The sequence below is a fragment of the Labrus mixtus genome, chromosome 10 (genome assembly GCF_963584025.1).
Source record: "Labrus mixtus chromosome 10, fLabMix1.1, whole genome shotgun sequence".
Taxonomy (NCBI): Eukaryota; Metazoa; Chordata; class Actinopteri; order Labriformes; family Labridae; genus Labrus; species Labrus mixtus.
The window spans coordinates 1,469,141-1,491,301 of NC_083621.1; the positions used below are offsets into that span (position 1 = coordinate 1,469,141).

At 44.1% G+C, this 22,161-nt stretch overlaps 1 protein-coding gene across 3 annotated transcripts in view; it reads left to right on the plus strand.

Moving 5' to 3' along the window:
- Positions 1-956: 956 nt before the first annotated feature.
- The window catches only part of lingo2 (leucine rich repeat and Ig domain containing 2), a 250,040-nt gene continuing 228,835 nt past the window's right edge, over positions 957-22,161 (plus strand). For 2 of the 3 annotated variants that reach the window (XM_061047600.1, XM_061047599.1), the window contains exon 1: positions 965-1,648. The gene's annotated coding sequence lies outside the window, so the exon portion shown is untranslated. Of the gene's footprint in view, positions 1,649-22,161 lie in introns of all 3 variants that reach the window. The other variant, XR_009674634.1, reaches the window with a different exon arrangement.

Consider the following 22,161-nt stretch of genomic DNA (forward strand, 5'->3'; position numbering starts at 1 on the left):
GAGGTGAGGGTGAACAGAGAAAAGACCAAGCAGCTTTCCAAATGAAGTTACCGTACACAATGAAATATCAACGCTTTGCGACCCGTTTCTGTGTGAAGGTCTGTCAAGCATATTAATATGAATATATTTTAATATCCTGATGTGTCTTCTTATTTGTACACCAGGTCTCCATAGCGTTACTTAACCCCTTGATGATCCTGTAAAATGTCCCTAAAACTCCAAAGAATGGAAAACAGAAAACAAACTAAAACAGGTCCGGGCCGTCAGAACCAAACTGAAAAACCATGACCCAGAAACCGAGGTACATACTGAACCGTGGGCTGACTGTATCGTTGCATCCTCAGTATGCAAACATCATGACAACTGAATTTGTTTAGGTGGCTAATTATGTGACTATACCACTGCTCCTGCTCCTGCACATGCATCATCCTTGTTTCTATGCAGGGTGCTGAGCTCTCGCTTGCTATTTCTGTCTTCCTCTTCAGTCACTCTTGTCAGTTGGCCAACAACAAAAAAAAAAAGTAACGACAAAAGAGGGATGCAAAGCGGCCTAAACTCGAGGGATGTTTAGTAATCAGGTAACCCGAATGAAGACAGGAGATTAGATTGCCTCCTGGCTCAGTGCTCTTTTCCATGCTGCTGCTCCTTTTCTTCATATCTATTTAACTTTACATATTTATCAAGCATTATTTGTTTCTCTGAGGAGTATGGGCGGTGAACCTTTCTGTCTGACAAGGCTGGCGATGGTACAGCAGTAATTGTGAAAAGCTAGAGAAGTGCATATCGCTGTGTGTGTGTGTGTGTGTGTGTGTAAGAGAGGAGGAGAGGAGGAGAGAGAAAACGACAGGGTGGGGAGGTGCAGTGAGAGGCAGGGAGGGGGCATGTACGAGAGAGGGTGAAGGCGAGAGCGAAAGAGGAAGGGAGGGAGGGAGAGAGAGAGAGAGAGAGAGAGCGAGCGGGAGAACAAGCGGCTCGCCTCATTCCACTTCTTTCTCAGCATCCATTCTGTGAGAGCCGATTCCGGAGAGGAGAGAGCTACATAACAGGCAAACTGGAGGAGGAAAAAGGAGAAAAATCCACTGAGGAGGGAGGATATTGAGGAAAATAACACATCATCGGGTCTCACTTGTGTCCACTTTCACGTCCTATAGCTTTGGCAGAGGTCTCTGAAAGTTTCCATCCGGGGGGGGACACCCTCCCCTTGTTGTGGGGATGATCAGCGGATGCTGAATTTCAGTCCTGAAGGCAGGAGGAGGAGGAGAGCTGTGAAGACCGGCTGGATTCACTTGCAGCGGCGCTGGTAGTGCGCACCAACGAGAGATCCTACAGTGCCTCATCCAGTCTCTCAGACGGGCATGTTCCTGTAGAATACATAACAGTATTTCACTGTGCCAAGTGGAATATCAAGAGGAAACCACCCAAAAGAAATGCACTGGGAAGTAAAGGGGATTGGATTATGTACAGAGTCAATGAAGGACATCCACATCCTGCTCAGAAGAAATAAGTTCGGAGCAGAAAAGGCGTTAATTGGATTCTGATTGTATGAGACACTTGGAGGATTTTCTTCCCTTTCACATTGTTTAGGAGCAGTAAGGATCTTCAGACCGCTTGTTTTTGGACTATAAGGCTCTCTGGATGTTATTCCAAGGTAAGGGCACGACGTCTATGAGCTGGTATACATTGAAAGCACCCTCCAGGTTTGTGAGGAGAGGGGCAGATTAGGGAGCCGAAAAAAGCTCGGCATGAAAGATACAGTCAAGTGGAAAGAGAGAGAGAGAGAGAGAGAGAGAGAGAGAGAGAGATGGAGGCAGATGGAAAAGGTGCATTGGTCTTATGTAGCCAGTTTAACACAAAGTGTGAAGTTGGGATAAAATGTCTCGATAAAACGACAAGATGTCCCGCTGCTGACAGAGAACATGATTGCTTTTTTTTTTTTTGCTGCTGTGTATTGGAGAGCTTCTCCCCTCTGCAGAGCGGATTGTATCTATGTGTATCTGCATACTTATGCATGTGTGTTTGCTGAGATGCCTGTCTGCAAAGCAATTCATCTCCTCGCTTTCCTTGCTACATAACCGTTATCACCAGGGGAGCCTGCTAGCGGAAGGAGCATAATTGCGTCGGCTGTTTGTCCTCTTCTTTGAGCTGACCAGTGTCTGTGAGCAAAGGGATTTACTTTTGTACAGTGGCCACATTTTATTAATGATGGTGAGTGGCTCTGTGCATTTTAAAAAAGCTGCGCTGTCTCTTTGATCGCTGCTCACAGAGAGAGAGAGAGAGCTGATTATGTCGGGTTATTTAACTATCTCACACTCTACATTATAGCATCACCTTCAGTCGTTTGTAAGTTTGTCTTTGTGATTCTGTTGTGTGTCCTTTTTCTGGTTTTCTCTCTAAATAGAGAAAGGACAATACAACCATTTCCTTTCAGATGCTCATTAAGACTAGTTTAGGAGGCAGTGCGTGTGCAGGCTAACGGACAGGATGATAAAGGGACAGGATTGGGTTCTTCTCTTCTGGGAGGAATGAGTATGCTGCCCTCTTGATCAATACCACACAAGTGCAAGGCTACCTCCTTTTGAAAGGCAATGGTTGAAATATTAATGATTGCACGAGCATCCTGTTGGTCGCCTGAAATATTTAAAATAATTAAATAATAAATAAGCTGTGCAAGTTTAAGAACCGGACCGGGCAAATTATTCTAATCCCACCTCCTCATGTAATGTTGCCAAGCTGTGAGCGTTTAATGCTTTTGTTTCTGGATGTAACATTTAAAAAAAAAGAAAGAAGTGTCTCTCCTCCTGCAGAACATCCACTGGGGGGAAGTGGAGCTTGATGGGAAGTTGATGACAGCTCCTGTGTATGTGGCGTTGACTTGCTATCAGTGGCTCGAATGTCCAATTGTTCTGTCCCCCCCACACACACACACACGTTTATAAAGCTTGATTGCAAGAATCTGCTGTGCACAAATGTTGTATTGAAATTCTCATTTAGCATTCAGGATGCGTGGTGTGCGATTGCTTCCCCTTGAAAGAGATGCAAACCCTCTCATCTGGCTGCTGTATTCATTGAATCTAATGAGCTCCATCTACACTTTATATAAGTCCAACATGCATACTAATGTGTACATACATGTGTGACAGAGAGAGAGAGAGAGAGAGAGAGAGAGAGTGTATCTGGTATCTGCGTGGGCGTGTATTTGTCCAGAGCTCCGAGCTTCATCCCTTTTGATGTTTTATTGAGTGTTAACCATGGTAGGACTGACGCATTGGCTCTGATATGGAGGAGCATGGTTAAAGGAGAGCACTAAGACCTGCTCTGCTCTTTCTTGTACCTCCTTTGAGTCTGAATTAGCAATGCTGCGTCTGCCTCTTTCAACCCTTTGGATTTGCTTAATGATTCGGTTCTGGCATATGAGCATAGGTGCTAGACTGTGTGTGTGTGTGTGCAGGTACACATCCACATCTGTGTGTTTAAGCACATAGGGCACACACACAGGATGTTGTGTGTATGTGTGCTCAGGTAAGCCTTCAGCCGGTGTGTGTATAATCCCCTTCTCTTTGTGTAAAAGGATATATAGTGTGCAGTCAGTTTTCTCCCGTTTCTGATGCGAGCGAAAGAGTCGAAGATGGGGCCCTCCATTTTCAGAGCTATTATGCATCCACTGATTCAGGGGAATGGACACACAGAGAGAAATGGAGCCCTCTTCTACCGTCGTGATTATTCAGTCCTGTTGGCAGTATTTTTCACATAAGAGCCGAAATCAGAGGAAACAACTTCGATGGGAAAAAAAATAAAAAATCACTGAGGCTTTTTGATTTATTACTCAGAGTTTGAATCAGTATGCGATCGTACCAGTAGGCAGCTGAAATCTGACACACCTGCTTCCAAGTGTAATAAATCATTTGCAATCATGACTGACTTTTTTGGGTGGGTTTGGTAGCGTCATGAGAACATTAGTCAACCAGTGAAGTCGCCAATCAGAATTAATATCTGAATATCACATCTTTACATCGTCTCTTAAGACTTTGCATCGTTGAGAGAAGAGATATGGAGTAAAAGAAAGTCACAGAGCTGCCTCCAGCCAACACTCAATTATTGTGTTTTTATTATTGTGAGTGCACACGAGCGCCAGGTATCTCAGATGTTAATTAGGCGTCACATTTAAGAAAGTGTATGTGTAAGCGGGTTCAACATTAAAGGCAGGGTTGGTACTTTCCTCACTTTTTAGGATTTTGGTTGAAATTGTCTTTAGGTCCTGACAGAAATTAATAACTCATGTTCTCTGAAAAAGGAACAAAGAAAATCTGTCATCTGTAGCAGTTGTAAGCCTGTAAAAACCTCAACCAATCTGGTTCTGATCCAGGTTTCTGCCTGTTCATTTTGAGTCTGGTTCTGCTCCAGGTTTCTGCCTGTCCAAGATGAGTCTGGTTCTGCTCCAGGTTTCTGCCTGTCTAACATGAGTCTGGTTCTGCTCCAGGTTTCTGCCTGTCCAAGATGAGTCTGGTTCTGCTCCAGGTTTCTGCCTGTTCAACATGAGTCTGGTTCTGATCCAGGTTTCTGCCTGTTCATTTTGAGTCTGGTTCTGCTCCAGGTTTCTGCCTGTTCATTATGAGTCTGGTTCTGTTCCAGGTTTCTCCCTGTTCATTTTGAGTCTGGTTCTGCTCCAGGTTTCTGCCTGTCCAAGATGAGTCTGGTTCTGCTCCAGGTTTCTGCCTGTTCAACATGAGTCTGGTTCTGATCCAGGTTTCTGCCTGTTCATTTTGAGTCTGGTTCTGCTCCAGGTTTCTCTGTTCATTATGAGTCTGGTTCTGCTCCAGGTTTCTCTGTTCAACATGAGTCTGGTTCTGATCCAGGTTTCTCTGTTCAACATGAGTCTGGTTCTGCTCCAGGTTTCTCTGTTCAACATGAGTCTGGTTCTGCTCCAGGTCTCTGCCTGTTCAACATGAGTCTGGTTCTGCTCCAGGTCTCTGCCTGTTCAACATGAGTCTGGTTCTGCTCCAGGTTTCTCTGTTCAACATGAGTCTGGTTCTGCTCCAGGTTTCTCTGTTCAACATGAGTCTGGTTCTGATCCAGGTTTCTCTGTTCAACATGAGTCTGGTTCTGCTCCAGGTTTCTCTGTTCAACATGAGTCTGGTTCTGCTCCAGGTTGTATCTATAAGTTTTGTGTTTTTTACAGAGGTAACATATAAGTGGATATGGTCCCATCCTGCCTCACTTACTCAAAAGTAAAACATGTCTTACATATTTAGATATTTAAGTTTTCAATTTCTTCTTCTTGCATTACCTCCTGGCTCCGTGTAGCGTCGAGAAAAATAAGACTAATCTGCATGAAAAATGGCAGAAATCAAAGCGACTCGACGCTTGATTTGTGTTTAAAGCTGTGGAAAATGAAGCTGAGATTGAAACGTGTTCCAGAGTTCAAAGATCGGCTGCAAAGCAACGGCATCTTTGCACAGCAGTGTAATGATCTGTCAGGTTCAGTTTGTAAAGAGCTCCAGCATACATGAGACAGTAATTCACTGAGAAATCCTGTTTTATTATATATGACTGTCTGGTCTGACTGTACGCCTAAAGGACGGATGTACAGAGAGCTCAGTCTGAGCAGACACCTGTACCCAGAAGCAGATCAGGCTTATTTTTAGAGCGTCCATTAAGGACACGGAGGAAAAATCAATAATCACAGACTGAAACACTGGGTTTCAAATTCAAGTTATTTATTTCCCTGTGACCTTTGGATACGGTTGGGACTCTGTACTTTGTAAATATCAAATTCTAACTTTGGAAACGAGAGATTTTACACCAACAAGGCTTTTGTCTATTTTAGTTTAATGCAGAGATTCTTCTTTGTGGTTTCTTCATCCTTCATAGGATAGCAGTTACTCTCTCATATTTATATACCACACCGTTTGGTTGTAGAACTGTTGGTCACAAAACTGGTTTTTGAATGGTCTCGTCTTTGAATAAAAAGCATTTTTACTCGGTCTGGTCTCGGTCTCACACTGGGCAGACTCTGGATTTTAAATCAAGACTGGTAAAGGAAAACTACTCTTTCTAAAATAACAAATAACTTCAGTTCATTTGTAGTTTGATTTTTATCCCCCGGTTACAGTTGCTACTTTCCAGGTGTTACGGTCTGAGTGAGTGACACGCCTCCTGCACATAAGGTGATGATTTTACAGAGATATTTATGGTCTTGGTCTCTGTCTCGATCTCGATCCCTAAATGTCTTGTATCAGTCTCATCCTGCCTTGGTCTTGGTCCTGACTTGTTCTCGATCCTTAAATGTCTCGTTCTTGTCTCAGTCTTGATCCCTAAATGTCTCGGTCTTGTCTCGGTCTCGGAGCCCTCTGGTCTCGGGTCTGTCTTGGTCTGGTTTAGTGTGGTCTTGACTACAACACGACCACACAGATATGCTGCTTCACCACATACTTTAAATTCATCGCCTACTATTTAATCGCTTCTGCCAAAGAATAAACAAAACACATTAACATAATCTCTGTAGCCATGATGAGCCGCACATCTGCAGTCCAAACACGACCAGCAGCTGGCCGAGACAAACAGAAGACCTTAGTTTAAATGGAGGTCTGGTCAGCTGGAGAGCAAGCCGTGAATGGACTCGGCTGATCTGTTGACAGCACCCCCCCCCCCCCCCCCCCCCCCTTTTTGAATCCCTGATGAGGCGAAACACAATATGCTCCAGCAGCTGGGTCATTTATGGAATATGCTTACTCATCATGGTGGACGGCTGCTCGAAGAAGGGGGGAAAAAGGAATTCTATTTTGGTCGTGCATGGTTGGAAGATAGATTTATAATCTATAAGTGTGATCCTTTAGAAAGCCTGAGTATGTTTGGATAAACAGGACCACAAGTGTGCTCACCATAATCTTATAACAGGGACATGAACAAAAGCAGAGCGTGCGGAGACTGACAATGAGCTTCACCAAATAACCCCTCACAGATACAAAACATTAAAGCGTAGCCATTCTGCTATGTACCAAAGAGAAAAGCTTGGCATGAATGATAAGGGAAAGTAACACAAAGGATGTCTGTCTGCTGTCTGTTAAAGACGTGATGTGCTAAGTGACTGCTGGTGGCACTGTCGCCCTTGTAGGGATAACCAGGAAGTGTCTGTCTGCAGCATTACGCCTGCTCCACCAACAGTGACCTTGCTGTCTCTGTCACTTTTCACTTTGACCTTCCTGGCGAGCTGCAAAGGGCAATAAGTGTCGCACCACCTTTGGAGAAGTCCCTGTACATGGGTGTCGACAAGGAGTATTAGTAAGGGGTCAGGGGTGATGAAGTGGGCAAAGAAGGGGGAGCAGAGGATGTCTCGCCGTGTTGCAGTCGAGAGAGAACAAGAGAGGAGAAAAAAAACGTTTTCAGGCAATCCACCTGAAAAATAACAAGAATCAGGCGTCCAACAGCAGGGTCAGCACCTTAAATGTAGACGCTTTTATTATGACCTTAATATAGGCGGCTTAGAGTACATCTTTTCTCACAGGAGTCTTTTATCTAGTGAGGGGCGAGCACAAAAAAAACACCTGCAGTCATGTTTCTTTATTTATTTTAGTACAAATAATTACTTTTTGGGCTTTTTAAGCCTATATTGGATACACAGGAGAGTGCATAGAGTCGGAAATTGGGGAGAGAGGGGGCGCTGGTGTCCTAGTGGTTATGTTGGGCACCCCATGTACACAGGCTATAGTCCTTATTGCAACGACCTTGGGTTCAAATATGACCTCGGCCCTTTGTTGCAAGTCGTCACCCGCTGTCTCCTCCCAACATTTCCTGTGTATCCTTTGAGCTGTCCTATCCAATAAAGGTGAAAATGGCACAAAAAAACATCTTTAAAGAAAAGAAATTGGGAGAGAGAAAGAGTAGAAAATGGCATGTGGGAAAGAAGCCACAGGTCACCGGCGCCCCGACAAGAGAGAATTTCATCACTGCTACAAGCTACAGATTCATTAATCAGGATTTAATTGTGTTAGATCTAAAATTATGTGTTTTTTTTTCTTTGAATTAGAGAAGCAGACAAAATTCCTGTTACCATGTGCCTTCCTGTTTCATGCACGCTCCGGTATCAGAGAGGCTTCTCGGAGCACTATGAGTCACCAAACTGCCACCTGAAAAAAACCCCGAGTGATTTAACAGCATGTGACCTCACATGCAAACTCTTTTTTGTACCCGAGCATTACGCACCAGAGGAAAGAAAAAAAGACATGACAAGAACATTTTTAGCATGCAGGTTGAATTTTAAAGCACGGCATTCTTAATAAAAAAGCGAGGTAAACTTTCTGTGATCATCTCATGGTTATGAAACAGTCCTGATTCAATGACATGACCACATGACCTGAAACAGTGAAAGAAGACCGGAGCTGGAGATGCTGCCTCTAGTTTGTTCTTTATTTGTATCCAACTCCAACACATAATTCACAGCATGGGAATCAAAGCGGCCTCACAGTGAGCCAGTTTAAAAGAGACCTAGTTACAAAGAGCTAGGAGGAGATGTTTCTGCTGGTGGAAACTGTGCAATTATGTACCGGACTTTCTGTTTTTGTCTCAGCCTGCTGCTGAAAGTGACACGCCATGAAAGCATCCTCCAAGCTGCTTTAATAAAAATGAATCCCCTATTGTTCCACGTTGTACTGTAAGCGGTCCATAGCTTATTATACCACCAGTGTGTATGCAAATATGCTGACCTCCAGCTCATCTGCAGCTGCTTGTCCAAACAAAGGCGAGCAGGAGAGTAAATGACATATGCTCTCACATCCTACACCACGATGAATATTGGATTACACGGAATCGGAAAACATGCAAAGCACACAATGGACACAGTGTCCCTTTTTTTTTATGGATTGCAATGTGGTTTCCTGTCCATTGTGTCCTTTTTTTCATTTTTTTTTTCTCATTCTATGTAATTCAGTATCCTTCGATTAACCAATAAGTCATTGGAGTGGAAAAACATGCAAACACAACAGCTGAATGTGTTATGTGCCACTGCTGACCAGTCCCCCTATTTAAAACTAATTAAGGATCATTAAATATTCACACAGTGGAATAACCTGCCTATATCCTAATAGCAAGGGAAGACTGATACTGGTTCTTTTTCTAGCGAGGCCGCCTGTTGGAGCACAATCCATTTTGTGTTTTGCCTCCATCAGCCACTTTAGGATGTCCTTACAGTGACTTTGCCGCCTCCATCCTTTTCTCTGCACCCTCAGTTTTCAGACGGGTGTGTGGAGTATTGACCGCTGCGCTCTTCAGATGATAACAGAAAACGTTGCCTTGTCTTGTATCAAGGTGAGGGGCTGTCTGTTTTCCCGTATTGTTTTTTTTGGGTTTTTTTTTTTAGGTCGGTGTGTATTCTCTTTGAATGACGGCTGCTGTGAAGAGAACAGATCAAGGTCAGGAGGATTTCTTTATTCAGCACGAGCAGTTCTTTAAAAATGTGTAAAAATCCAATTAATCCAGGATTCATACTTGAGCATTAATATGTGCATGCATTTGACCAAGGCCAAACCTCCCTCACTTGGTAGAAAAGATCTTTGAAATAGTACGACGCAGACGGCGGTTTAAACTCTCTCCTTGAGCGGAGAGCCGCCCGGCTGGTGTTCACTGAGTTTAGGTCATTACCTACGCTACAGTATCTCCTCTAATGCTTCACAGGTAGATGTGGACAGTCCTCTTTTCATTTCAACAACAGTGGAAATGTCAGTACATGGATACTTCCTGTGCCTCTGAGGGGAACTATGAACTCTCCACCAGCACTTGTGTGTCTTACATCAGACAAGCTCCCGTAACCCCGCTTCCGCCCCGACTATGAGAGGCTCTCTGCAGGACAGCGGGGCCCTCACTTGTTAGTTCAGGTCACTGATGCTTGCCTCCTTTGGGCTTACAGCTCGTATAGGCCAAAAGAGCAGCTTCGATGTTTGTTAGTTGCCTATGCTTTAACGAGTCTGTTGGGAAGAGTCAGAACGCCTACGCACCTCAGAACCCCTCTCCCCCCCCGCCGAGAGCAGAAGGCTTGTTGGGTAGTTTTGGGAAGACTGAAGTGGCTCGTCTCCCCAGGTGTCGCAGGTTCAAACAATGTTGTGCCGGGTCGCGTGGAAGACTTTTCCTCTCCCGCTGGGAAAGGCTCCTCGTAAGAAAAAGCAATGTCTTTCAACGTGAAAGCCCGGCGCAAAGGGTGAAGTGTGAGATGAAGGAAACGCTGTCGAAACACGAGGGAGACCTGAGAGGAGATAACGGATCTGATAGTTTGAACAGTAATCATTCCTGTAATTAGTGGTCCTGCCTTTCATCCACCATCGGAGCCTAAATGTCAATGTTGACTGCTCTATCAGAGAAGAAAGACGAGATGACAGGAGATTCATCCCCGAGCAGGCACAAAAGCTCCCATGAAGCACCTCTCTATGAAGATAGTGACAGCCCGCTGCTATCCAGGAAGTGCAACCAGAACCAGATTCAAAACAGCGCTGCTCCTGGTTTCTCATTCACCGCAGTCACCTCCTCCTCTATCGCCGGCATAAACTGCCAATTAATTTGTAGGAGGGGCTATGATTCATTGTCAGCTCTTTTTTAATTTATTGCACGCTCCTCTCTCTGCTGTTGGAGTAATCTCAGATTGCTGTCAGTTGAGCGAGCGGCCTCATTAGAACCTTTGTCATGCCGTTGCTCCTGCTCCTCCCGGGCTGGAGGGGGACATACAGACCAGATAAGAACTCCCATCTCCCCTCTCGGCCTTCTCCCCCGCTCTCTCGTGTCCTCCTCCCAGCATGCACTGTGCCTAACGGAGGTTTGACTGTCGGGAGTCTTTCAGGGAGGTGATGGAGGTTTTTACAGCAGAAACGTATTCTTCTTCTTCTTCCTGCCACCGTTTTGCTCTTGTTCCCCCTTTTGATTACTAAGTGATGTTGTTTGATGATTCACTTGTTTGTCTGGAACAAATGTGGGCTCTTGTGTGTGTGTGTGTGTGTGTGTGTGTGTGTGTGTGTGTGTGTGTGTGTGCAGGAGTGTGTGCTGGTTTTAGCTTTTGGGTGGAAAAAAGCTATTGCAAGGTTTGTTGACGTCATTTTGTCTCCTTCAATCAGCCGTAAATGAACAGTACACTCCAAAAGATATATATATATATATTCTGCTGCCCATGAAGCAGGGCTGATGTTGGGTGCATCTCATCTCTTAATACGTCACCTACAACTCCTGCTGTTTAGATATTGTAATTCATGCTATTTTCTCCCTTACAAATGTCACTGCATCGTGTCATCAGAAGCTTTTTCATATCTTGTAAATATCCTAATCGCTCTGATGGTTTAATTATTTATAAGGAAACAGTAATCCCTCTCACCTCGATCTCAACGAGCATCCAGTCGGTGTGAAATGAAACACAAAGACAATGTTTACTCTCACTTAAATTTCTCATTTGTCATTATTACCATATGACATTTCCAATGACGGCGCTGCCTGCCCACATGTTGGCTTTGTTTACGTCGTGATTCACTACGACGGGATTGAAGACCTGACTTCACTCTGATATCTGTTTTATGTAACTGACATTAGGAGAGCTCTTCTGTGTGTCACCACAACATTTCTGTTTACGCACTTTGAAAAGTCTATTCGAGTTTCCGTTTCGTTTCTAAATATATCGTTTATTTTTATGTCCTTGATTAATCTTGTGAGGGGAAATTCAACTTTACACTCTGTTTAATGAACATGAACACACACACTCGTGCACGAACAGGATCCTGTGCATGAGCGGAGTGATGTCAGAGTCAGGGGGGGGGGGGGCACACAGCGAGCGCTCCTCAGCTGGTGGTGGGAGGTCAGTGCCTTGCTAAGGGGCACCTTCACAGTGCTCTGGAAGTGAACTACAACCTCTCCAGCTACCAGACCAACTTCCAGTCTTTGTCCACACTGGCCGCACAGACTGAGCTACTGCCGCCCCGTTAAAGTTAAAGGGATATAAGATCTGCGTGACATACTGTACAGCTGATCTAAAGTCGTCACTGATGCTGAACAGACTGAAAACAGAGAATCCTAAAAATCATGGGCTGTGTCTCAAATCACTCACTACTCACTTTAAAGTGAAGACGCCATTTTGTAGTGGTGTCCCAATTCTGAGTGAGCATGATCGTACCCTATATAGTGCACTCATATGTGTATCCCACAATGCATTGTGAAAAGTAGTGTACAACCGATGGTCACAATCCAAGCAATATGTTCCATCACGTATTGCACAAAGATTTTTGGTGTTTGGGAGAGTTTTTTTTTTTTTTTGTCTCGACTGCTCTCGGGTGGTCGGTGGGAGCGCCCAGGGTGAACATAGAAACACAGAAAAGTTCATATTATGATCGTTTTCAGCTTGATTCATCATTATTAACTCTTTTGCGTAAATACTCTCAGTATAATCTAAGCTATCACTGATATTCATGCCGTTTTTTACCGTTATTATTGATCCTCGGCCGGCGTTTAGCTGCACGTTTTAGTTGTGCTGCAGCGATGACGTCACTGTCTGCAGGCGGCGTGTGAGCGAGTAGTGTCAGACATGTTTTTTTTATTGGGCTGAGTGAGTGCACTATACAGTCCTACACTACATTAAACTCTCTATGTAGGGAGGAGGGAACGAGTGTGTGATTTCAGACACAACCAGGATGATGATGATTGTACCTCTGTAGTCACTTCATAATGGAACACCGACGACTGCCACGGCTAGTAGATCCCCCCGTCCACCCCACCGCCCCTCACTGTTTTTATTCTAAAAATATCTATTATGCTTCCACTCACAGAACCCACGCTGCATAAAGGTCGCTGCTAAATGACACATGCCTGCTGCATCAGAAATGCTTCTATATGTCCCATTTTCAAACGTGCACAACGGGATACAGATGACATCATGTTCCTTTCATGCACAACAAGGTGAGGCAGAGATGCACAAGACCATTCAGCACGAGTCATTCAGCACATGTTGTTCAGATACAGCTTGCAGGCAGCCATGTCGGATATTACAGGAACTTAATACAACAAACTCCTGACTGAAGAGCTGGGAATTAAACTTCAAAATGTGATCATTGACCTTTACTTCCAAGCATGAAAGTGCCACTGCTGTTGTCAACATGTGTAATTCCCAGCCTTGGACGCCAGCGTGCTCACTGTGAATTAAAAAATCAATGAGCATGTATTAGTGTAAAATCCTCGAGCTCTTGGGGCTGCGCTTGTGATGGGAGAATGAATAGAAAGGGAGCGGGGGCTCCTCAGGGGACGCCAGGCCGTCCAACTCCGGGTCTGCTGGTCACAGCCTGCAGCATATCTGTACAGATACACACAGACAGGGGGCTTATAGAGCACTGGCTCTGAAGAGGCAGTATGTGCTGCTCTGTGTGTCTGTGTGAGTTTGCTCTGATTAGCTGCAGGCAGTGCAGAAATAGATCCAGTCTATATAATGAACCGGGGAAGGAAAAGGCACGGTTGCATGATGCATACGTTTGAGCAACAAATATACAGGATTTTAAATATTCAATTTTTGTAGCACTATTGATGAAACCTATAGATTACCAATGAAAACAATTACCAATCTATGGCTGTCTTGTATCGCTCAGGGAACTGTTTTTAATTTCAAGTAAGAAAAAGAATCATCTCTCAGGTGATGTTACCCATCCTCGATCATGCAGATACCCTAAACACTTTTACCAAGGACCAAACACATATACAGGATGTGAAACACTTTTACAAGCGCTGAGACAAATTTACAAACACCACAATCTTGATGGAAAGGGAATGTACCAAATGCCAGAAGTGACCTGGAAGTGCATATCTGGTCCTTCTGTCTCATCGGTGTCATTGACAAGTCGGAGAGACCGTCCAAATGAAAAGCAAAATTGACTAAACTAACAGAATTGAGTTCCACAAAACGGGCAAAGCATCTTTCTGTCATTACAAACTCTTCATCACTTTACACCAAAAAAAAGAAAAAGAAAAGACCCCTCACTCAGTCACTTCCGGGTCAATTCCAGCATTTGTTACATTTCCCTTTGTGTTTCACATCCTGTAAATGTGCTTTGTCCTTGGCATGACAGTCTTACCCTGTATTTAAAACATATGTGCACCCTGAAGGCACTACACACACACACGCACGCACACAGTAATTTGAATAATTTAGTTGTTATGAACATGTTAAGATGCGTTCTCTCGGCGAGCACTCAGTGGTAAGTAACGGGGTTATTGTACATGACTGCATCGGGAAGTCTGTTCAACATGTTTGTGTTACTTAAAAAGAGGAAAAGTGCTTCTCGCTTCTCTCCGCTAATTAGAAACTTAATGACCTGAGACGCTCAAAATGCTCAAACAGAATCATTACATTAACTCTCGTATCATCGCCGTATTAGACGAGGACTATGCGGTGTGAGCGCATCGACGTAAATGTTCCTTATAACGCACGACCCCGGAGGCAGATTGTACAGACGATGATCACAGAGCTCCTGATTTGTCCTGCAGGAGAAAAGAGAGAGGACTTTTTAACAGCTCACTGCAGGCTTTATGATGGACTCATTGAGGTTTTAAGAGGTTGTTAAAAGCACTTTCTGTACCCATGGCAATCATGACATGGCACCCAGCGTACAGTGAGGCCGAGGAGTACATTATCTCGACAATTACTGTTTCTTTTAGGAGATGAAAGCCTTCCACCACGCTGTTCTGTGGCCGCTGCCTTCGGTCCTCTGGGCTGCACGTACATTCAGCAGACCTGCTTTTCCTCTCTTCCGGTGCATCACCCATCTAATCCTGTTACTGTTTGTGACTCATTACTTTCAACCGTGGGGAGGGTGGTGGGAAAAAAAAAGTGCATAAGTAATGTATTCCTTGGGTGTATCCACCCCCGGATCAATGGCAATACAAAGACCATCTACAAAGACGGTTGGCCCAAGGCCATATTTGATCACTTCCACTGCGCGCGATCACTGCTCCCTTTTTTGTCAGCCCGCCGAGACTCAATTATTTCCAAGTGTTTGTAAGCTATTGTTGAAAGAACACGAAGTGAATATTTAAAGTTGGTGAGGGGAAGAAAAATCTTTGATGAGACATGAAAACAGCAGACGGATGGTAACAGTGAGCTGTTTAACAGGGAGAGAGAGGGAGAAGGAGGAAAGACGAGAGACAGAGAGACGGATATGATGCAGAGATCCTATTCCTCACGGGGGTACTGGCAGGCTAGCCTCGGCTGTTTTCACATAAAGTGACAAATTAAAGAGCACTTGATCATTTGGAAACTGCTGATTGAGCGTGGCACAGCATTGAACTCATCAGAGGGGACTGAAGTGCCTCGTGGATGGTCTCGTATACCTGGGGAGGGTGTAAACATTAGTTTGGTAATCTAATCCAAATAGCTTTAAGACCTGAAGTGTTACTCAGTGTCGCTTTAAAAACTGTGATCCAGATCAGAAAATGTCACCGCCTTTAGGAACAGAGTCAGACACTTTCAAACAATACATCAGACACCTAAAGGCCACATGTAGTGTTTTAGTCTAGACCAGTGATTCTTAACCATGCGGCCCACACTTGGGCCGCGAGCGCCACCTAGAGGGCCGCAAAAAACTTTCCGTTTTGCACCTGTGGGCCGCGGGGGCCGCGGCACCGCACCGCAAACCGCAGGTTATCCATCAGATGCTCAGTTACAATACCGCTTCCCACCACTTGGTGGCGGTAATGCGCCAGTCAGTTGTTTAACAAGCTCCAATAAGCAGAAGAAGACACTCGGTGAGCCGTTAGCCTGTAGTGAAGTCAGAAAGTGATGGAGAAGTTTTTGAAAAGAAAAAATGAAGAGGAAAGTGGTGCCAAACCCCCCACAAAGGCAAAAATATTGCGCAGGTACAATCCGGACTTTATAAAGTACGGATTTGTGAACGGAGGTACTGAGGCAACTCCAAGAGCTCAGTGTGTTGAGTGTGGACTTGCGCTATCAAACGAAGCACTAAAGCCTTCAAAATTAAAGCGGCATCTTGAAACCAAACATCCAACGCTCGTGGGAAAGCCGGTGGAATTTTTCAAGAGAAAAGAAAATGGACTTCAGATGCAGAAAATGTCTGTCGTGTCACTGACAGGTAATTCTAAATGTGCTTTGAAAGCCAGCTACCTCGTAGCCAGACGTGTGGCACAGAGTAAGAAAGCGTTCACCATAGCGGAGGAATTGGTTCTGCCTGCCGCTGTGGATATGTGCCGTGAGATGCTCGGAGAGGCTGCTGCAAAGAAGCTGCTGACCATCCCACTCTCAAACGACACTGTGAGTCACCGTATCGCGGACATGGCCTCAGATATCAGACATCAGCTTCTGGAAAGAATACAAAGTAGCCCATTTTTCTCTTTGCAACTAGATGAGTCCACTGATGTTACAAATGCTGCACTGCTGCTGGTTTTTGTTCGCTATCGCTGGGACAGTAGTTTGCACGAAGACATACTGTTTTGTGGAGAGCTACCAACACGAACTACGGCTCAGGAATGTTTCCGCTGCATGGATGAGTATTTCACTGAGAACGGCCTGGACTGGCAGAACTGTGTTGGGGTGTGCAGTGATGGTGCAGCGTCAATGACTGGCAGGCATCACGGCGTCATCAGGCAGATACTTGATCGTGCACCAGAAGCTAAATGGACCCACTGTTTCCTCCACCGTGAAAGCCTTGCATCAAAAAAGATGTCACCAGAGTTCAACGAGGTGATGGATGTAAGTGTGAAAACCATCAACTTCATTAAAAATAATGCTGTGAACTCCAGATGTTTTGACAAGCTTTGTGAGGACATAGAAGCAGATCATGTCCAGCTGCTCTATCACAGTGAGGTGAGATGGCTCTCAAGAGGACAGGTCCTCAACCGTTTGTTTGAACTGAGGAATGAGGTCTTCTCTTTTCTGACTGAGAAAAAATCTCCTCTTGCACATTACTATGCCAACACGAAGTTCACAGCTAAACTTGCCTACCTCTGTGACATTTTTTCATTGCTGAACCAGCTGAACATCTCACTTCAAGGGAGAAATAGCAACATGTTTTTTGTTGCAGACACAGTTCAAGCTTTCAAGAGGAAACTTGCTTTGTGGACTAAGAGGGCCCAGGAAAAGAGGATGGACATGTTTCCACTTTTGTCTGACATTTTGGAAAACTCCCCTCAGGTGAAGATCAGTGACTCGGTCTCTCAGCACCTCTCACAACTGGCAGAGAAATTTGATGAGTACTTTCCTGAGGATCCCAGAGAGGGACGCATGTGGATATTGGACCCATTTTCTGTGGATCCCACTGAAAATTATGTTGCTTTGCCCTCACATCTGGAATCCGAGCTTCTGGAAGTTTCCACCGACAGCACTTTAAAGTTGCAGTGGGGCAAACTGGACCTGGGCTCCTTCTGGATTGCTGTCTCAAAGGAGTACCCATGTCTAGCACTGAGGGCTGTGAAACTCCTTCTCCCATTCACGACTACATACCTGTGTTAATCAGGATTCTCCATTGTGGCCACAACTAAGACCAAAGCCAGAAACAGACTCAGAGCAACACTGGAGGCTACTCTGAGAGTGAGCCTTTCCCCCATTCCACCCAGACTGGATCTGATCATGTCTGAGAGGCAGGCCCAAGTGTCTCATTAAGAGATGATCATAAAAAGAGTTTATTGTTGTGACTGTTGTTATTGTTCATTTGTCACCGATATGAAGAGCAAGTTCTGGTTCTGCAATGCAAAAATGAAGACAGCTGAAGCAATTGTCAAATTATTTAGCAGTTTTAAAGCTATATTTTCGTTTGCACTTTATTTCAATTTCATTTACAGTTTATTTATTTATTTAATATTAAACTTTTATTGTTTGAATTTATTTATTTTATTACCACATGATTTTATTTATCAAATTTCCTATTTTTATTTTTATCAGTAGTAAAATCTAAAATCTAATTCTAAATTATTTTTGTGTTTTTGTGTTAATAAGCCTGACGTTAGCCTTGTTAATTGTGTTGTGAATTGTTGGCCTGTTCGGCATCTTGTTGTATGTAGAGATTGACACTACACATTACAAATAAATGTCTTTGTGATGATCACATTGTATAATGTAATTTATTTCACAAGCTTTTAGTTTGTTAAACTGTAAATTGATTTGATTTAGTTATTGAATACGAATCAAACCAAGAGTGAGGTCAATTATTATACCAATACAGTTTTAATATTTGAATGGGCCCTGGGCCACTTTGTACTGGAAAAGTTGGGCCCCGAGGTCAAAAAGGTTAAGAACCCCTGGTCTAGACCACATTAACCGACACCAAGACCTACCTGAGACCAGAGGGCTCCGAGACCGAACAGTCTGTAAATGAAACATCTGTGCTGTGCTTTGGTCAAAATATAACATGAATCAAGCACCAGAGGAGGTTTGTGACCCTGTATAAACCAGCTCTCTCAGAACGCTCCGTTTTGGTGTGTGTGTCTCTTTAAATGCAATGACCTCCCCCCCCCCCCCCCCCCCCCGAGTTTTCCCCGTAGACATCACTCCTCTGTAGAGAGAATAAAAATGGCGGACCTGTGCAAAAGTTTTGTTCTAGGCTGGGGGTGGAGTCCATGGGTGGAGATACCAGGGGAGGGGAGGGGATTTTTTTTTTTTTTTTTACAAAAATCCCACTGTGACATCACAAGGAGAGCACATTTGAAACAGAGCATTTTTCTCTGTGTTGTAAGACTTATGCAGACCACAAACAAAGGACTGGATGGTTTATTTCACATGTTGTGGGTCAGTAGACTCTCAGGTTACCCAGATATATGTTCAGAAACACTGAAGAAGAGGATTTTTCATAATATGTCCCCTTTAATCAACAGTCAGACAGATGTTAATTTACCCGAGTTACCTGAAAGGCCAATTGTCGTCGTCAGTCCCTTTGCCAGGTGTTCTAATTAATAGAATAAATATAACCCTTTAATGTAAGTGCTGTGTTTAATCTGGGTTAATCTGTTTTTGTCTGCAGGTTTTAGTTCAACCTCTGATCATCTTTGACACCAGGTGTTGAGCATCAGTGCAGGAAGTTCAGCTCCGAAATAAAACAGCACAAACAAAGATTGAAGAGCCAACATTTAACATTTCATTCATAACTCATAGGGTCACCTCAGCTAACGGCACATGTGCATGCTAACTGCTAACTATGATATGGATGGAAGAGGATTATGTAGCTCAGCATTCATTGAGCATTTGAAATGAATATTGAAAAAAGGCATGATGTTTCCTCCTCTGATTCCTTCAACGACACTCGATGGTTTATCAGATTGGCACTGTACCAAAACGCCAACCGTGTGTCGGATAATGACTATTTGGGTGAAGGGCAAGGCCACACGCTAAATTTAGATCAAAGGTCTGCGCTCTCCAGGCATCAAACGGTGGACAGAAGTCCTCACGTGTCCTGGCACGCCTCTTCAGTCACTCTGATGTCACTGCGCTGGTAACGAGTGGCTCTTCTTAAGGAGACGTCTTTTGATGTCAGGGACCCTCGTGAGCATATCTCACTCAGTTTCATCAGTTTCATTTACAGAACAGGAAATATCTGACGGATTAAAAGCTGTGGAGCTAATCAGCAAACTGTTGCATCGTGACCAGCGGGGAAGTGGCGTCTGAAGAAGTGAGTATACTCTGCGTTTTTCCACAAATGTGTTTTTTTAAGCGGCCAGTCCAGCAGAGGATAACGGGATAACACTCAACACCCGCTGCTCGACTTAAAGCTGCAGGGATTGTTATGAAATTAAAATAAGACACAGAAGAGGAGCAGATTTTGTAACTCACCGACAGACTAAAGCCTGACCTTCGTTTTCCACATACTCTGTGCGCGCCGCGGTCCGTCAGCGCTGCACACTACGTCGCTGTTTTGTTGCCAATTTAGTCAATTATTGTGTTTCCACAGCGAGCACCAACACTACACTCTGCTCTGTTACAGAGTCTATTTTCGACGGAGTGCGCTGCAGGAACGCGTCAAGCTGGACAGAATAGAACGACCCATCGAGAGAAGAGAATCACTCCCATGATTCCCCAAATGTTATCAAAAAAATATGTAGTTTGAAGGAATGTAGAATTATTATCTATTGACTCTTTTTCTCTTTACCTTTGGTATATAAACTACTGGAAGATGCATATTTTGTTAAATTGTGCCGTCTTCAAATCCCATGTGGGATGTTTGTCATGACTCAGAAAGGAAAACTTTTGGCACCTTCAACGCTCTCAGATGTAATCCTGCGGAGTCTAACTATTACACAGAAAAAGCATGCATAATTTTCTTTTTAAATTGCAAATTTATGTTCTGATTTGTCACGTAAAAAACACAAAGATTGGCCAACAATCAGCTGTGATCTTTTGGTGGAAGGAATTACGGAGCAGCATGGTGATTTAGTATTCCTCCGGACTCCAGTATTGTTTCTGGAGCTGAACAAAATCACGCTTTTGTTTTAGAAAACTGTCAAACCAATCTGTCCAGTCGTTGAAAATGTGTCACAGATTGCTGGTCGTCGATAAGCACGCTGCTGGCTCTTTCGCTGCTGGCTCTGTGATTAGAAAAAGTCTGTGACGCCGCCAGGCGGGAGGAGCGTCTCCTCCTGTCGCCACCGTCTGATTAAGTGCAACTAACACCTTTCATGATGGAGTCAACCTTTCAGCATGTCGAATTGGCAGAGTGTCATGTGATCCACACTCACCACCCACCGTATGTGAGTGGGTAACTGTCTTTTAATCCTCCTTTAAATGGGAAATGTGAACTGAATGTTATTAAGAGGTGATGAATTGATTCACCATCTGGTCCGACGAGCTAAAAATTGCCATCCGGCAACATGAATGGAGGGCTGGGATTAAGACAGAGTCATGCTGATAAATGTGCATAAAGGATTCAGCCTGTTTTCATCTTGTGTTCTTGATCAAAAGATAAAAAGAAGAAGCCGCTCATCAGTTTGTTATGCAGTACCTCCGTGAAAATGTGTTGTTTCTAAAGTTTACTGTGCTGTTGAAAAATGTTCCAGATGACTGTGTTGACACTGAGCTCAGGTAACCTTGTGTGTACTACTTTGATGGTGGAGGAGGGGGGCGAACTTTCATTAGATTTAAGTAGGTCACTGTCTGTGCAGGAGCAAGGCACAGTCGATTATATGGCTGCTGGCAAGAAGCACACCTGGGAGACGGGGGCTCTGCCTTGGATGTCGAACATGGGCTTTATGTTCTATCATATTTGAGACATTAATGAAGGGCGCTTTTATTACATGAGCTTGATTATTTTTCAGAAATTTCTCATATGCTGCTGGCAGTTGCTATGGGCACGACGCTGAAGAACATTACAAGGGTTTTTTTCTATGTGCTACATTTATAAATACAGCAGGATTAAAATCTATCCTGTGTAAATGTGTCTCTGAGTCCTGACTTTCTACAATGAGGGAGAAGCTCGAGTCCCGCTGGCTGTGTTGTTGTCAGAGCCGTGTTTACATGGACGGGACGGCCGGCTCCTCCCCTTGTGTATAAAAGCTGTTTTAGTCAAGAACTAGAGAGAAGAAGAAGAACGTACTCACTGATTATTTGGATGTTAGTAAGAGTTTTTAGATCACGCTCATTCTGTGTCAGTTTACATGAAATGTGAAGCTACGAGCTAACTAAAGAGCGCTAACATTAGCATGCTAACACAACAATGCAGCTCGAGCAAAGGATACCATTTGTGCTTGACTCCTTCATGCGAACTCGAGTGGAGAGGGGTTGGAGGTGTGTCTCTGGAGGAGAGCGGAGGCTTCAGTATGGAGGAGGTTTTGGTTTGTTTTGGTTTCATGCTGTGGCTCAAGGACGACATCTACTGGATCAAAAAGTGGCACGTGATGTGTGTGTGTTTTGCTGAGGGTGTTTATTGAATCTGAAGGAGTATATTGTTACTAAAGTTATCTTGATGCCAGTTTCCATGATAATTATCATGTTTTATTTGGTGCATATGGTTTGTAAAATGTTTTCTTATCCACCCTGTATGCAGTCTGTAATATTCATATCTGGTATGAGTAGTTTATGCTTCCTCTTCTCTTCTCCCCCGCTGCCATCTGTACTATATACTGCGCTGTATTCCAGTTGGACGCATGACTAAAAGTCGTGTCTCTTGTCTTTTCTCGGGGTGATAACATTGTGCATTAAATATGTTTATGTCTCAGAGGCCTCCA